The sequence below is a fragment of the Epinephelus moara genome, chromosome 1, assembly GCF_006386435.1.
Source record: "Epinephelus moara isolate mb chromosome 1, YSFRI_EMoa_1.0, whole genome shotgun sequence".
Classification (NCBI taxonomy): domain Eukaryota; kingdom Metazoa; phylum Chordata; class Actinopteri; order Perciformes; family Serranidae; genus Epinephelus; species Epinephelus moara.
Genome location: NC_065506.1, coordinates 12,745,750 through 12,763,031, shown reverse-complemented (window position 1 = coordinate 12,763,031; position 17,282 = coordinate 12,745,750). Strand labels below are relative to the sequence as shown.

Below are 17,282 nucleotides of genomic sequence, written 5' to 3'. Positions count from 1 at the left end.
TTGACAGATGCCTTTCATGCAGTCGCCAGTGGCTGGTTTTAGATCATAAGGCAAGTCGCCTGTTTCAACTGCCAATCAGCTCGTAGCAAAGTCAGCTGGTCACGTGGGGCGCAATGACAGTTTTGGACAGAGAGAAGAGAGAAAAGAAAGGAAAAAAGAGGATCACCTCACCAATTTGTTCGAGGAATTGCTCCACGGTTCTGCGAGTGTACAAAAGCATGCAGTAGGCTACCATCAATTTATTATTTTTGCACCCTCAGTTGAAATTAAAAAGTTTTCAAAAAAAAAAAAAAACCCCCGCACCACTCCGCCGACTGACGTGTAGCGCCGGTACCCGGTGTATTTCGGCTGTCAGTGCACAGTGCTGACATCAGTGCACAGGACACAAGGACAGGACTGCTGCTTCATTCATGGGTTTTTTATACGCGCATCCGAGCGCCTGTGCCGTGCGTACTTCAGCTGGGAAGGCGCAGCAGAGCCAGCAGGGTTTCTTCACAAGAACACAAATAATATAAGATATTACACACAGTTTTACACACAGAATATCCTCTAAAACTCTCAATATCCTCGTTAATTGCCTTTTGCTGACAACAATCCCATGCAAAGCAACAAGTGCAGAGTGAATGAATGAATGAGGATTCAAATTAATTAAAACGTGCGCACGATGTATATTTTTTCCTCTCACGGCCACTGCCGGGCTCCATAATTTGTTACAAAAAAGTCAACAAAACAGGTTTCCAAAATCAAAATAACTTGTAAACAAACGAAATCTTCAGTATTACACCTTTTCGGTTATTTTTCTTTCAGACATTTTTTGAAGATGTGATCTCACTGATTAACTGAAAACAATTATACAATAACGAAAATAATATCCTAACGAAAACAGAAGTCTAATCAAGTAAATAGCCTTCAGAAAGTGCATCAGTAAAAGCCCAGTTCTACACTGCTGCCCGCTGCTGACGCCTAGTGTGCGACTGAAATGTCTGCACTGCAGCACTGTAGCTGTGCCATATTCCACAATATCCAAACTTCGGAATGGCGGATCCTTTAGAAAAAAGAGGAAGGGCCGACATTTCGAATTTTTTTTATGAAAAAAAGGTGAAGGACCGCCAGTCCGAATAATGGAAGTTAACGTTCGATGAAGCAAGGTTTCGGAAAGGCAGACAGTTACCCCTGAAAAGAGTCGTTGCTATATAAACGATACACTTCCACGTTTGATAAACTGAATGACTGCAGGGTGTTTTTTTGTGAAAGAGGCCTCATCTCATGGCGATACCCTGCAATTGAACGAGTGGGCGTGTCTAGAATTAAAATAGGTGAGGGAGGCGGGGTAGAGCCAGCACGGCAGCTGGCTGGCAGCCGGCTGGAACTTGGCTGGGATTTGGCTGGGATTCGACAGGCAGCCGACTGACAGCCGGCTGGGAAGGGGAACTTTTGAGTGGCTCCTACTGTACAAGCCCCAAACCAGACAGAGATGCAGCTGGTCAGCAGACTCTCGATGGTGCCTCTGTAAAATGCAGTCAGGATGGGAGGGGGGAGAGAGGCTCTCCTCATCCTCGCAGGAAGTGCAAGCGCTGTTGTGCCTTTTTCGCCAGGGATGTGGTGTTGAGGGACCAGGTTAGTGTGTTAGTGATTTGCACTCCCAGGAACTCTGTGCTACTGACGACCTCCACCGCAGTGTCGTTGATGAGGAGTGGTGTATGACTGGGCCGAGATTTCCTAAAGTCAACAATGATCTCCTTTGTCTTGTCAACACTGAGGATCAGGTTGTTGACTTTACACCAGTTCACCAGATGTTTCACCTCGTCCCTGTAGGCCAGTTCGTTGTCACCCTGGATGAGGCCCACAACGGTTGTGATGTATGGTTGGTACTGAATCTGGGACGACAGTTGTGTGTCACCAGGGTGAACAGCAGGGGGCTGAGAACATCATGGATACATTTACAATGGTTTTACTGGTTTTAATCACCTGGTCCATTTGTTTTGGAGAGAACGAGAACCTCTGTGGATAATGCAGCTCCAGGAAAAATCTCTTGAACTGAAGACAGAGAGAATTTAAATTGGGAGAAGTTTCAGCTGGTTGCAATCTACAATCCTTGCCACTGGACACCACTAAATGTCCATAAATCTTAGACACTGGATCTTTAAGTAGCACAGAGCAGCCATCTTTTATGTACGGCTGTGACTCATTCCCTAGATCCTACTGTCCGCATGTCTTAGTATCCTTGGGCAAGATAATGGGGCTGTGCCACTGGTGTGTGAGTGGTAGCCTCTGTTACCAGTGTATGAATGTGTACCCAAATGGGTTAATGTGGCAAGTACTGTTAAAGCACTTTGAGAGGTTGGAAGACTAGATGATGTTATACAAGGGGCAAGTTCATTCAAGTCTTTTTCATACATAATTACCTGTTTACAGTTTAAAATTCATAGCCAAGTCTTCAAGACCAAGCCTGGATGCCCTTAGGTTGTTTTATCCACAGACAACATTACACAAAAGTTTGCACACGCTTTGCAGTAGTTCCTGTGATTAGTAGATTGACTTTGTCAGTTTCTTTAATCATTTTATTGTTTTTAACTTTATACAGGTCATAAAAAGTCTGTAAACTGTCATATTAGCTCATGCCTTCACTTTGAATTGTCAAAACATCTGTTTAAAACAGACTGACAGGGTAACATGGTCCCTGTGGAGCATTTGATTTTATCACTTTCAAAAATCACCTTCAAGTTTAAGTGTTGTGCACAGACTGAACAGCGGTCATCAGTTTCTGGTTTTGTCAGGGGAAAAAGAAAACAGAGAAAAACAGACACAGACCTCAGGTTTTTCTGAGCCTTTCTTATTTATTTCACCATTGAGTCTTTGCATAGAATTAGAAAACAGTTAAACACAAAAAACAGACAGAAAAACTGAATTTCTACATTTTTCTTTCAAATTACAGCTTAATGCAATGACAGCTTGGTAATCATCTTACCTTGTTTTTAATAGTTTTGACTCTGGATTCTGTGGCCTTCTTATCTGTTGATTGTGGAGTCAGATTTTAAAGCAGTGTTGTCTGATATGCCACACTCACTTTTAGCACTGCAGCTGCCCGTCTGCTTGCAGCAAGAAATGCAGCAGATCTCTACTTTGAAAATGCGTCTTGAAGAGTTTCAACCTCAACCTGATCTCACAGAAATACGTGAAATGACCACGACCTCTTAACACCGCATTCCGTGGTACCAGCACGTAATGAGTTGAAATTACGTGCTGGTACCACGGAAACAATGCCAATGTAAAGTCAATTAGGATCCTTTTTCGTGGTGGACACACGAATTCCCTGATTCAACAACATCCTTTGTACACACAAAAACACGAAAGTGTTCTTGATATTAAAACGGCAAATATATTCCTCTGTTATAATTTCCAACCATAATAATAACATGATTGTTCGGCTTTACTAGACATTTGATAGGCCTATAATCAGTAGATGTATCTTTTACGACTCTATTTAACAACAAGCCGCAAAAAACCTACCGTCCCAAAAACGCCGTTTTTAGAGTACTATCCAAAATATCTGAAATTTGCCAACATCCTTGCTTTTTTTCTTAACATAGTTCATCTAGGTGCAGTGTAATAACTAGTTCGGCTTTACTAGACATTAGATATATTCAGTAGATGTATCTTTTTACGACCATATTTTACAAGCCGCATACACCTACCATCCCAAAAACACCGTTTCTAGCGTATTAGCTAAAATATCGGAAATTAGCGGACATCTTTACTTTTTCTTAACATAGTTCATCTAGGTGCAGTGTAATAACTAGTTTGGCTTTACTAGATATTAGATATATTGGGTAGATATATCTTTTTACAACCCTATTTAGAGCCCTACTTTGCAAATCAGAAGAACTACAACTATGTTGCTGATATGTATCAAGCTGCATGGTGCGGTCCGACGGAATTGTAGTTTTTTAAAAATATAAGTGTTTTTCCTAGATTTGGAAGCTGTAAATACTGAATTGAGAGTACACTGTGGACTTTAAGGGGATGGTAAACACACTTGTGTAATCAGATTTTAAATGTCTAATTTCTAAATGGGTGAAAATGAATTTGATCCATATTTTACCCATATCTGACAGCACCCCCAGTTGTTGACTACACTCACATGATAGTTGAGATCAAGAGCTCTCTATAACAGTTGGTCCCATGTCTGTACCCCCTTTTGTTGCTGAGTTATAAGCCCTCAAACATGCACTGAGGTCAAGGTTCAAAGGTGAATGGCTGGAGCCATTGTAGAATCGTCATACTGACATATGTTACTCTCCAGGTTGAGACCTTTCCAATGATGTATTTGGTTTAGCTCTACAACAAAGTTTAGATTTTTTCATTTTTTGGACACAAGCCATGCCAGGTGTAGTTTCAGAGAGCGCTTTGGAGGCCCCGTGTATAAAATGACTTTTATTTGTTTCTTTGCTTGTTTGTTTCTTTTTTACTGTAGATAGTTACTAACATGAGTCATCCTCAGACAATACAATACTACTAAAAAGTAAACCAATAATAACAATAATGAAATAAGCAAAAACAATATTAAAATTATATTGAAATTTTAAAATCTATTTACAGAGTGGAATGGTAGCTTAATAGATAACTTAGATACTATTTATTATTGTTTAGACACTTTATTATTGCTTAGATACTATTTAGCCTATTATTGTATTTGCTTTTAGCATGCTCTACTTTTATATCTACTGTAGGCTTTATGTTTTAATTTATTTAATAACAAATTTATTTTATGTTAGGCCTACGTCTTAATATTTTATGTCATTTATCATAGTTTAGTTCTTAAATCCAGTGTTTCCTCAGTGGGAGCTGTGTGCACCGGGTGCGGCGGCTGTTGGTTCTGTGGCGCTGGCTTGGGGTCCGCTTTCCCCTAGTGGAGTGGAGGGTGGCCGGGTTGCCGGGGGCGGACGTCTATGGAGCTACATTAGGGTCAAATGTTTTGTACTTGAAAAAATAAAATTTGAAACTGAAAATTCATGTGTTGATCTTGAATTTTGAAAAATACAACAATGTATTCAAAATAAAAATAAGTATGTGAAACGTTTTTTCAGGTTAAATATAATTTTGATTCACTTTGGTAATTATTTTGAATGAATAATTTATTTACACTTTTCACTTCCATATATATTTCAACATTTGAGGTCTTATTTTTTTCAGTTGCATGTTTTATCTTTTTAGATTCAGATCTTATTTTTTACAGTTTCAAATCTTATTTTTTCAGTTTCAGATCTTTTTTTTTACTTTCAGATCTTTTTTTTTCAGTTTCAAATCTGTTTTTTGAGTTTCAGACTTTTGACCCTGATGTGGCGTGGGGGGCGTGGCATCAACTGAGAGGGGTGTGGAATCATGAGTGACAGTGCCTTCAGGGAACGTAGGAACTAAAAAAATTCTGACTCAACACTTATATACACCATATTCATGTGACTGGCAGTGTAAAAATTGATGCCAGTGACAAACTTCCATTTAGAAATCTGTTTTAGACAGTACTGAGCACCAATTGCGGTATAAGAGCGATAAATTATGCCAGATTTTGCAGTTCAACAGCCACATTTTAAGTGCTGATATGTCCGATTTCCACATAGCACTGTGAACGCAGCGTAGTGTCCAATGCTACAATGCTCTTAAAGCCCTACGCTATCTGCTGGCAAAATACATTTGTTTTATTTTATGGCCTTGACATTAACCTGTCATATTGTTGAGTTATCAAGGACACTTCCATGTTTTTGTGTGTGTACAGGAATGTTAAAGATATCATTGGGGAAAATGAGGTTGACGTGACGTTATGGAATCAGGGAATCCGTGTGTCCACCACGAAAAAGGATCCTAATTGACTTTACATTGGCATTGTTTCCGTGGTACCGGCACGTAATTTTAGCTAATTACGTGCTGCCACCACAGAATGCGGTGTTAAGAGGTCGTGGTCATTTCATGTATTTCTGTGAGATCAGGTTGTTTCACCTTGTGAGTGAGTGAGTGTGTGTCATCGTGGCAAAGTGTGGTCCACGGCTGCCTTTTACGCACAGAACACACATAACCATTATGCCATGTCTTAGTGGGACTGTCCAGTGATTTCAGGCTTTTAAATTCTTGTATAGTAACTAATGCCAAAAACTAAGTAGTGAACCAACTGCATGTAGGTGTAGGGTGGCAATGCGTCTCCCTGCTCCAGCTGCAGGTAGCTCGTACGGATCGATGTTATTTATTTCTTGGATCTTCTCCAAATACCTCAGTTTGAATCATGATAACACGGCAAAAAAGTCACACAAAGCACGGTAAATGAGATGGAGTTTAATTACACGGGGGTAGCCTAATTAACGGGAAACACAGGGACAAGTATAGGTTTTGAAAGATAAAAAGAAAGCGTCCTCTTGGCTTTTCACATGGTAATATTATTTTAAAAAATATGGGTTGCATACAGTAGTTGTAATTCGACCTAGTCATAAAATGCTACTAGGCTAAATAGTGGCTCCGTGGAGCCATGGACCAGCTGATAAGCCGTCTTTCCCAAATCTGCAGATATTACAGTATTTTGGTGATAATCACTGCTCCTCCCTGTGGACAAATGAAGAATTGCAACTGGTTTTCACACAGGTCTCTAGGGGCGTTACAAGTCAGGGCTGCATTTCCTACGTCATCGCGGGGGATTAAATTAACTCCACGGAGCAGGCGGCAGGCTTGCACGAAGCCGTCACGGATCTGCCACGGACCTGCCGTGGACCTGCCGAGGTTCAGTCATGGAAACGGGAACTTTTGAGTGGCTCCTACTGTAAGGCCTCTGACTGGAAGTCTCTGCAGAGAGTGGTGAGGACAGCGGAGAAAATCATCGGGTCCCCGCTCCCCTCTATCCGGGACATTGGGCATAAGCGCTGCCTGACCAGAGCCCAACGCATCTCCTCTGACCCCACCCACCCCCACCATGGACTGTTCTCCATGCTGACCTCTGGCAGGAGGTTCTGCAGCATCCGTAGCAGGATGTCCAGATTCAGAGACAGTTTCTTTCCCCTGGCTGTAAGACTATTGAAAACTCACATACAATAAATAAACACTCATCTATGGACTGTAACAGATGCAGTGAGTACCAACAGAATCCCAGTCCCTGAACCTGCAGTATTCAAAGGGGATCCATTGATGTACAGTGACTGGAGACTGTCATTTGAAACACTGATCGACCAGAAGAACATCCAGGAAAATCAGAAGATCTACTACCTCCGCAGGTATGTGGATGAAGACGCAAAGAAGGCGATCAATGGCTATTTCCTACTCGGCACAGCGTCCGCCTATGTTGCTGCATGGGAGCTCTTGGACGAGAGATATGGAAACCCATTCACAATCGCACAGTCATACAGAGACAAGCTCCACACGTGGCCCAAGCTGGGACCTAAGGACAGCCTCGAGCTCAGAAGTTTCGTCGATTTTCTCCGCAGTTGTGAGGCCACTATGACTCACATAAAGGATGAAGAACAGGAAGATTCTCGCCAAGCTACCGGACTGGTTAATGGCTAGGTGGAATCGGAAGTCTGTTGAAATGCAAGAACAGAACGGCCATTTCCCCACCTTCAGTCAGTTCGTCGCGTTCCTAATGAAAGAAGTAAAGATCGCCTGTCACCCCATCACCTCTCTGCAGTCAGTCAAGCAAGGCCAAGAGGAACCTGAATCGACACCTCCTGAAGAACCCACCACAGCTGCTACAGCACATAGAGCAATCGTTGGTGAGGTTGGCACAATTACCTCTGCAATACTGCCGGTCTGGCTCTCATCTACAACCTGCCCAGCAGAAGAAGTCCTCATGTATGCGCTGCTGGACTCTCAAAGCAACTCGACCTTTATTCTAAGTGAAGTTGCTGACACGTTGAAAGCCAACAAAGACCAAATCAAGCTCAAGCTCACTACGATGACTGCAACCTCAACAGTTAACTCCCAAAGAGTCAACAATCTACAAGTCCATGGCTACTACTCAAGAAAGAAGATCTCCCTACCACCAGCCTATACAAGGGAGTTCATTCCAGCCAACAGCAGCTCACATACCTACGAACGAAAAAGCAAAAGCCTGGTCCCACCTGGAGCACCTTCAGGAAAAGATCGCACCTCTACTGGAATGTGAAGTAGGCCTGCTCATCGGGTACAACTGCTCACAAGCACTTCTACCAAGAGAAGTTGTATCTGGCAAAGCAAACCAGCCCTACGCACAACGCACGGACCTAGGATGGAGCATCGTGGGGTGTGGAAGTCCCTGTGTGGACTACGGAGATGCCATCGGAACGAGTCATCGTATGGAAGTGAGACAAGTGACACCAGATGTGGAGTCTTCTACCAGCTTCTGCACAGAAGTGCACTATGTAAGCCGACTCAAAGTGAAAGAAGTGACCACTACAGAAATCATCAAGGTCCTCGAGTCCGACTTCTCAGAAAGAGCCAAGGAAGATAATCCCATCTCCCAAGACGACCTGAAGCTACCTAACAACAAGATCAGCACGATACATCGCCTGAACTGTCTTGAAAGAAGACTCAAGAAAGATGAAAACTACTACAAGGACTACCGTACCTTTATGGAAGATATCATCTCCCGTGGTGACGCCGAAAGAGTCCCTGAGGAAGAACTCGACAACAGCCCGGCTTGGTACATACCTCATCACGGAGTGTATCATCCGCAGAAACCAGGAAAAATACGTGTCATATTTGACTGTTCTGCCCGGTTCCAAGAAACATCCCTCAAGGACCATCTGCTCACTGGTCCTGACCTGACAAACTCGCTGGTTGGTGTCCTGTGCCGCTTCTGAAAGGGCCCTGTTGCAGTCATGTGTGACGTCAAAAGAATGTTCCACCAGTTTCAAGTAAGAAAGGGGGATCAAGACTATCTACGCTTCTTATGGTGGGAGAATGGCCGCATGGATACAGCACCATCAGTCTACAGAATGAAAGTCCACCTGTTTGGGGCAGCCTCGTCCCCTGGCTGTGCCAACTTCGGCCTCAAACATCTGGTAGCACAAGGAAAAGGTCAGTTCAGCGAAGACACCAGACGCTTCATCCAAAGAGATTTCTATGTGGACGACGGTCTGGCAAGTGTGGAAAATGAAGACAAAGTCATACAACTCGTCAAAGAGTCAAGAGAACTTTGCAGCACTGGGAAGCTGAGACTACATAAGTTTGTCTCAAACAGCAAGAATGTCATGGCGAGCGTCCCAGAAGAAGAATGTGCTGCAGTCAAAAAACAAGACATGGACTTCGGAGTACTACATGTGGAGAGAGCTCTTGGAGTAGAGTGGTGCATTACATCCGACACCTTCCAGTTCAGAGTCCAAGTAAAGCCCCATCCACTGACAAGACGAGGTCTGCTCTCAACCGTAGCCTCCATATATGACCCCCTGGGGTTCGGGGCGCCCTTCGTCCTCGTTGGGAAGCAAGTTCTCCAGTAGATGTGCAGAGACAAAGTCGACTGGGATGAAGAAGTATCAGAAGCCCTAAGACCTCAGTGGGAGTCATAGCTCAGAGACCTACCCAATCTGTCCGAGACACACGTCAAGAGATGCTACTTACCTCCAGATTTCGGCGACATCAAAGGCTACGAACTTCACCACTTCGCGGATGCAAGTGTCTCAGGATACGGCGAATGTACCTACCTGTGATCCATCAACAAATCTGATGAAGTCCACTGCTGTCTCGTAATCGGAAAAGCAAGAGTTACTCCAACAAAAATCACAACAATACCAAGACTCGAACTCACTGCAGCAGTCGTTGCGGTTCGAACCAGCGACATGCTCCGGAATGACCTCGAAATCCAAGATCTACAAGAATTCTTCTGGACAGATTCCAAAGTTGTTCTTGGCTACATAAACAACGATGCTAGAAGATTTCAAGTCTTCGTCGCCAACCGCATCGAAAGAATCAAGTCAAGTACAAAGCCTGAACAGTGGTCCTACATTGCTTCTGAGGACAACCCCGCGGATCACGCCTCTCGAGGTTTGACTGCAAACCAACTCAAGTCCTCAAACTGGTACACCGGCCCCAAGTTTCTTTGGCAAAGAGGTCCACTTCAGAGAGAATGCGACAAAGGAAGAGAGATCTCTATTAGACCACCTGAAGAAGTTCTCAGACTGGACAAGAACTGTAAAGGCAGTAGCAAGATTACAGCAAATGGCCAAAGAACACAAAGGTCTGAAGCAACGCACCATTGAAAGTACAAGTATAGAAGAAAGGAAAGAAGCAAAGCTTGCCATCATTAAGCTAGCTCAAGAAGAAGCATTCCCAGTTGAGATCAAAAGACTCAAGCAAAAGCAGGAAGTTGCCAAGACCAAAGAAAGTAAGCTACAGAAGTTAAGCCCTTTCCTGGACGAAGACGGGATCCTCAGGGTGGGAGGACGTCTAAGTCAAGCTGCGTTACATCCGCACATAAAGCATCCGGCAATACTTCCACAGAAAAGCCACATATCATCCCTACTTATCAAGCACCACCACGAAAAGATCCAACACCAAGGGCGTGGAATGACAACAAACACACTCAGAGCTAATGGATGGTGGATCCTGGGATGCAGCAGCGCTGTCTCATCGCATATCTACAAGTGTGTCAAGTGCCGGATGTACGCACCGAAGAACAAAGAATGGGTGACCTACCTCAAGATCGTATGGAAGCAACTCCACCTTTCACCTACACTGGAATGGATTGCTTCGGCCCAATCTGCGTTAAAGAAGGAAGAAAAGATCTCAAAAGATATGGACTCATACTTACCTGTCTATGTTCAAGATCCATTCACATAGAAGTGATTGACGATATGACAACCGACGCATTCATCAATGCACTCCGATCATTCATTGCCATCAGAGGAAACATCGCCAACTCAGATGTGACCAAGGAACCAATTTCGTTGGCGCAAGAAGAGAGTTTGCAGAACTCATGAAAGGAATGGATGAAGAGAGACTGAAGGCTCTAGGATGTGAGTTTCTCATGAATCCTCCAGCGGCAAGTCACATGGGCGGCATATGGGAGAGGCAGATAAGAACGATAAGGAGCATCCTGACTGCCGTTCTGGACCAGTCTGCACAAAGGCTCGACAGCACCTCTCTCCGGACTTACCTGTACAAAGTCATGTCCATCATCAACAGCCGGCCGCTCACCGCTGAGCATCTGAACGACCCATCTGGACCTGAACCGTTAACCCCAAACCACATTCTAACTATGAACTCAACAATAATTCTGCCCCCACCTGGACAATTCATCAAGCAAGATCTCTACCTACAAAAGAGGTGGCACCGAGTCCAGTATTTGGCCAACGAGTTCTGGACCAGATGGAGGAAAGAATATCTTCTCAACCTGCAACAGAGACAGAAGTGGTGTAAAACCAGAAGGAACTCTAAAGTCAATGACATCGTCCTTCTCCAAGACGAACAGACACCACGCAACGAATGGAAACTAGCAAGAGTCACTGAAGTCTACCCAGGGCAAGATGGTAGGATCAGAAAGCTGAAGCTGCTAGTTTGCCACACCACATATGATAGCAAAGGGAAAGCTACAACCAGTACAGTGTATCTAGAGAGACCTATACACAAGTTACTTTGATAGAAGCAGACTAGAACACTACAGTGAGTCTATTTAGTACTTACCTACGTAGCACTTACCTTTAACCCCTGAAATAGGAAGTTTTATTTTGTTTTATATTTGAAATACATATTACTTACCTGGTACCTGTGAGTTTACCTGTTGAGAAAAAAAAAAAAAACCTAACCTGTAAACTTACCTTTCCATTGAATCTAACTTACCTTTTGAGAGATATCTTGTGATGATATAATACGGTACCTGCAATGAGAAATTCCACATACTGTTTAGGTTTGTGTAATTTGGTGGGAGTGTAAATGTATCCATGATGGTGCATACAGTTCATTGATATAGTTCATTAATGCATAATTGATTCCATGATTGGTTCATATAAACAGTTAATTCATAGTTATTTACATTTACATATTTACATGTTTACATTTCATATTAATAATTGGAGACATGATTGTATTTTCATAGTAGTTTTATTGAGTGACACATGATTTGATTAATTTGATTATTCCTATGTACATGGTCTACAAGCCTGGTCTCGCGTTGTTTGGAGACGTACTTTCACTTTCTTTTCCTGTTATGTACTTCCGCTTTCTTCTTTCCTGACATGAAGAGATGATTGATGGACTGTCAGATGACCTTGCGGTTATTTGGCTATTTACAAAGTTTATAAGTTAGTTGTCGGACAAGACAAGAGACAACAAACGACATTAAGGACAATCACCTCCCGCTTCATGGACAATTCCCTCTTTTATGGCGTGCAGCCAACGAGGTACTTTTTGTTTCTTATTATTTGGTCAAATTGTATTGCTAGCTACATGTGTGTAGCCTACGTTTTGTCTGGTCTAATTTACTTGATTTTATTATATCTAATTGTGTCAGTTGTGTTATTTGTGTACAGTTTTCACGGTGTGATGGAGATTGGATGGCTTCATTAAACCAGTTCCTAGAAAACTACTTGTGTTCGTCGTGCCTATGGGGGGATTCATAACCATTTTATAAACCAGTATCAAGTTACAAATCAGTGTTTCTTTTACGCTGTTTGGCACATTACAGACAGGCCGCTCACCCAGCACCTGCTATGAGTACTCATCAACTGGCCAAAACGGTTTTGGTCTCTGGCTTATTTCATCATTCATGACAACTGTATGGGGGGTGATTTTTTTTTTAACAATCTTGTTTAATTGTTATTAAGGCTTAAAGTTCTGCATAATTAAGGGCGTAGCCAGTTTGACTGACAGGCTGTCAGCTTGGCCTCACTGCCGGCCACTCAACTTGACCTCCGTACCGTGTTTTGAGGTGTGGGAGCGGCCTGGCCGGAGCCTGTGGGAGATTTTATTTTTCGTTTTGTACACATACCGGACAAATAGTAAGGCTTACTGTACAGATAATTGTACTAACTGACCGTCCAAGACACCAGTGCTCCAGTTTATCGGTAAGTGACATTCTGTTGTTATTTTACTTATATGTTGGCGCTAATAAGCAGGTATCATTGTTTGTCTGGCTTGTTAGCTTAGCTCGTCTTGCTATCCATCTGCTAACCTGCAAGACCCGAAGTCCAAACTTAATACAGAAGTGTTAGCAATATACTTGCCATAGGGCCAACATAACATGAAAGTAACGTTAATTCTAGGCTCGAATAGCAACGGTTATGTTACGTTAAAAAGTTGGAGACTGTGTGTGGTTACATTAAGTTGTATGTGTAAAAAATATTAATGTCAAATTTCAGCATGGTTCCAGAAATAACTTTATTCTGGCTAGATGATGCGTCTTTGGTCAAGCTAAGTTAACATCAAACATCAAATTTGACAGTCCACAAACCCAGACGGTTATTTTTATTAATATTATTGCTAAAATGGTAGACTCTTGGATAAAACGTTGCCATAAAATTTTTGCAGCTTGTCAGCTGCATTCATTGTTTTTACATCATGTTTAAAAACTGGAATTTAGTTAGGAATCAACTATAGCACAGTCACCACCTACACAGGTAAAGGCATTTCCTAATTTGACATCAAAAAAAGGTCTTCATTAGGAAACAGCTGGAAATGGCCAACCAGAAGTGCACCTAGGAGCAAAATGGGACTCCTATAATAGATGTGTACTGAGTATGCATTAGGCAAACAAACTCTGTTGTGTGTAATGAAGATTTGATAATTAGATTTTAATCTCAAAGCAGTTGGGCTCAGTAATTCATAACGTCTGTCCTTTTTTTTCATTTGATGAAGACCTACAAGATGTCAGTGATGTACAGCTTATGTACATTAGTTTAATTAATAATTTATTAACTGAAAAAAGTGTTTAATGCCTTTTTTAACAGTACTGAGTGCATTTTTCAGTGCCTACATAACACTCTTGTCTGGTTTATCTTAGATTGACCATATGCCTTGTAAAAAAATCCAAAAGGACACTTTGGAAAATTAGTGTTTTTCAGTGTCATAATAAATGTCAGAAAAAATACACCAGAAAGCACAAACTGTTAATATTTGTTGTTTATCCTTCACTGTCAAATGTTCAAGAATGGCAACATTTGTTCTATCATTCATGTTGTTGATTAAAGCTAATATAGAAATAGTCCAGTAATTAATTACAAATTCTAGCAAAGCAATCAATGTGTTTCTGCATGATTACAATACTATGCATGTTGGCTGTTGTTCAAATTTAGACCAGACATGCACCATAAAAACCATTAACAAACTTAGGACATACATCGACAGAAACACTTAAAGGAATCATAGTGTTCATGTGTTTCCTTTAATGACAGCAGTCAACATAACAACTGAACAATTATTTTAACATAGGAACATTTCTTTTTATGACAATTATCCACAAAGTGTGCAGCTTTTGTCACTGCAGTGTATCTTTCTGGGCCTCTGGAAGAACATTTCCAGAGCCTCTTGATAAGGGAAGTCAGAAACTTCTGGCCCATTTATCGAGATCCGCATGCAGGCTCCAAGATCCTTGCAGCCAAATAAGGATGTTTGTCTTGACCTGCAAATACATTAACTGTTAAGCTTTAAAAGTGATAGCTGATAGCTTAAACCAGCAAATCCCAGCAAATATTTATTACTCTGTTCATGGTTGAGAAGTCCCTCTCACAGTTTACAATGCTGACCGGGACCGTCGGGGCAATGGAAGCCAGCAGGCTCAGTTGGGTACAGAACACCAAACTCCTCATATTTTGAGGACAGTTCAGACAGTATGGCGAGCTTTGTCTTGATCTGAAAAGGTTCAAAATGATATCAGTAACACAGTATAGTGTTCATGATAATGTCACGTGAAAATGTCACATTTTTAAATTACCTTGAGTTGACCAGAGACCACTTGCTCCTTGAAAAAGGCCCATTCTCAAGGACTGGGCCAAAATCAACACGGGAACAAAACCTCTCCACCAGTATCCTCGTCAGTGTCGTCAGGGAGTGTAGCTGCTTGTGGGCCGAGTATCCCAAATGCAGCCATGCGTCAACCTCACAGATATGTCTCTCAAGATGGGCAATGAGGCCATCCAAATATGGATCCATCACCTGATCAAACACATGAAAAATGTCTGTAATCTATTAGTATAAATAAAACTGTGCAACAACTAAATTGAAGTTGCATCTATAAAGTCAGCCAAAAGCCATATAATCATACCTGTGATTGAAATCTTTGCCAGTCCTGCTGTCTGTCGCCTGCATCATCCCCTCCTCTTCCTCTCTCCTGTTCAGCAGAGATGCAGAATGCCCCCAGTCCTGAGGGGTAATCCAAATTTTGGGTCAGCTTACTCAAGTGTGAGCCAGGTTGATGACCACCAGAATCTTTAATGCCCTTTATGAAGGCCAGAGTGACAGGGACTTGGGAAAATAAGCACACTGACTGCAAAATAAACATGAAGATAAAACATAGCAGCTGAGCTGAGTTATTTAAGTTACCTGTTCTTCGATTGCCATGACATGTCATGGCATCCCCCTTTTGGAAGAGCTTAGAGAGGCGTGCCAGTTGAGGGAGCACATCAGCTTGCAGGTGAAGGGTGGCAATGAGGCGATAGGTGGCAAGTAATTAATACAGTCCCTTAGCAGTAGGACATTTGCGGGTCTCTACTTCCTCTACCAAGGCACCCAGTACAGCAGTTATGTTTCTTAGGAGGCTTTTTGCTGCTTCATGTTGGGAGAGCCATCGTGTGTCCTTTACTTGTTAGTCAATGAATGAAAAAACAGCTGGTTTCAAAAAATGAATAGAAATGCAAGTCAAGTATTGACCTATGTCAATTTATTTTAGGCATAACTTATTTACCTTCACTTTCAGCTCACACACACCGAGAACCTCTGCAGCAGCTTTCAGAGAAGCAGAGCGGTTTGCACTGTTTCTGAAGTACAGGTGCAGCTGTTCCAAGTGGTCTCTGGATGTAGCCATGTAAGGCACCTCTTCAGATGCATCCTTACAGGCTAGAGCTAGCCTATGTGCAGCACAGTTGACACTTAAAAGCCATGGCCATTCCTCTGATTGATAGCTGTTTTGCAACTCCTTTTTGTCCTCCTATTGAATACAATTGTTTATCGATTTAACAAGAAAAACAAAATATTCATAACAGTTTAATTATCTACAAAAAAGGTATGACACCTGTCATTACAGCAGCACCATCGGTTCCAAGGCCAAAAATTAAGTGTGTTGGGATGCCCTTTGTGTGAGTAATGTTCTTTAGTGCTGCCACTATTGAATCTGCTTTCCTGTCAATCAGGCAAATTAGATCCAGGAATTGGCAGAAGACCTTCCCCTCGTTGTCCAAGTTTCTAATAATGTCCATATGATACATTTTATACATTTCAATTATCTGTATATTTACATTTTATTTACATTTATTGGCTATCCATCTGATGCCCCCGTAATATAATGGTAGGGGAAACACTGATATTGTAGGCTACTGAGAAAAATAACAAAAGAAACAACATGTATTAGATGAGCTCCACATGGTTATCTGAAAATACACTATTCCCTCAGTTTAGATGTAAAAAAAAAAGTCTGTTGTATCGTTTTACACTAAACAGTAACAGAAAAGTAACTATTACTCACTTCTGTGGATTTGTGTGGGTGAATATGAAATGATGCAGCACTCAGTATTGTTACCTTTTATGAAAGAGAAAGAAAGAATCATTCCAACAGATGTCTGTTAACTGTCATCAACACTGAAATGAACAGGACTTGCATGCAAAAGAAAATAGCCTACAAACACTGACCTTATCCAAAGAACATTAATATTAACACACAGTCACTAAAGGTTTAACTGTAACGTTACTCTGATAGCTGGGAGAATACTACACATCAATCAGTAACAGTTTTGTGCAGTGTGACGTTAACTAAGTTTGTCTACTACTTTAGAGCTATTAGCACACCAAGACCCCTAACGTGTTTACCACCACATTATTGCAGTTATGCTAACCACACACCACACACTTTAACACTAACTTACACACGGTAACGTTAACTTCACCTAACGCTACAGTAATGTTACAAGGTTAAAGTTACTCTTCTTATATGTAGTATTTGCCAAATGTAGACATGTATGCAATTAGCTGACGTTACTAAGATTACTTTAACACTTACCTCTAAGGTTTACCTCGAATTGTGGAAGCTGACTTTGTTAGCAACAACTGAGCACGGCAAGCTGGGTGCAGCGTTCAGTCAGGTTACCGGGGTAGGTGGCCGTGTGTAGTGTTCTCTGGCTCCCCATTCC

At 42.0% G+C, this 17,282-nt stretch overlaps 1 protein-coding gene across 1 annotated transcript in view; it reads left to right on the top strand.

The window, feature by feature from the left end:
• LOC126406278 (aminopeptidase Ey-like) overlaps positions 1–17,282 on the top strand; it is a 73,190-nt gene that overhangs the window by 39,214 nt on the left and 16,694 nt on the right. The window lies entirely within an intron of this gene.